Source organism: Empidonax traillii, unplaced genomic scaffold (assembly GCF_003031625.1).
Source record: "Empidonax traillii isolate 1590-97213 ecotype Southwest subspecies unplaced genomic scaffold, ASM303162v1 scaffold2070:size42326, whole genome shotgun sequence".
Taxonomy (NCBI): Eukaryota; Metazoa; Chordata; class Aves; order Passeriformes; family Tyrannidae; genus Empidonax; species Empidonax traillii.
The window spans coordinates 863-2,279 of record NW_020957263.1 but is presented as its reverse complement, the minus strand read 5'-3'; positions in this window follow the sequence as shown (position 1 = coordinate 2,279).

Here is a 1,417-nt window from a genome sequence, read left to right as displayed (position 1 = left end):
AAAAAAAAAGAAAAAGGATTTGTTTGTTTGTTTTTTAAGAAAAAGTGGTTTGACTTGTTTTTGCATCATTAGAGTTGGCAACTACCAAAACCCTAAAAGAGGAACAGATCACATCATATTTCTAAAGGTTCTTTACCTTTTCCATACTAATGTGGAACAGGGAAGGAGTTTTTACAATCTTGATGAAGGCACTAAAAAGCAAATTATTTCAGTCAAGTCTGAACCTTCCAACCAATGCAGCTCTTTACAACTGTGATCTCTGGGTTTCCCATTCCTATTCACTTTCCATCTTCCAAATTTCTACTCCCTCCCCACCCTGACAAGTTTTCAGAAATTACACTATCATTACATAAAATAAAACCTAAGGAATTGGAAGGATGTTAGTGTCTTCTAGGAGAGTGTTTGGGATTGACCTTGTTACACAAAGACCAGAGAGAAAAAAGCTGCTTATCTGGGCAAGATCCTTTGACATCACTAGCTAGGAGATACCAAAGTAGCATAAATCAAAGCATAATCCCCACGAAGAAAAGGAAGGGTTTTCCTGTTTGTTTTTCCCCTGCTGACATTTCAGAACTGTACTTCCACAAAAAAGCTTCCATTGTCAAGGAAACTCCAGTTTTTACCTATGTTTTTCCAAGTTTTATGTTGATAAGGATGTAAAGACTTGCTTTTCTGGATCAGAGCATTAGTCTCCAAAGAGTTACATCTCTGCAACAACTACAAAATGCTTCACAATAAAAGAAAACTAGCAAAAAGACAGGATTCTAGCATCTTCAGAAGGTTTCACACATCAAAACAGTTATAAAATTATCCCTTGAGCAATGGTCCAGTTCTCCAGGTTTACTTCAAAACACCATAGCAGACACAGATGCAAAGAATTTTCCACTTGCTCTTTAATGAACTCCTCACACTCTGACTGCTGTACACCTGATGCTCTTGTCAAAGTCAACTACCCCGATTCCTTTTTTTCAGGCATTCCTAAACTGTAGTTCCTGAGAAGCACTTGCTTCATGAGCAAACAAGTGGGACTCCCACATCAGGGTTATGTACACAGGGGCCTGCCGGGTAATCAAAACTCAAGCTCCGGAAGGAAGGAAGAGCTCCAGCACTGAGCAAACTACCACAGCTAACACACAAGTTATGCTGGGCTCCAGCTGCATATCCATATCTGTCCCATCTCACAGTGGACTGTCAGCATATCCAGAGAGTCTCTGTCACTGCCTGCCTCTGCTTTATTCCTACAGCTCTTTCTCCACTGGACTAAGGTATGTGGTGTGTGTCTCGCTGCACTTCAGACAGAGAAAGATTTGATAAACTCACGGGATCAGAAAGGCAGGCCAGAACTCCAGTTTTTAGGTCTAGGAACTGCAACTCCAGATGTAGGGGGTAAACTATTTATTGTGAGCTGCCTTTGAAC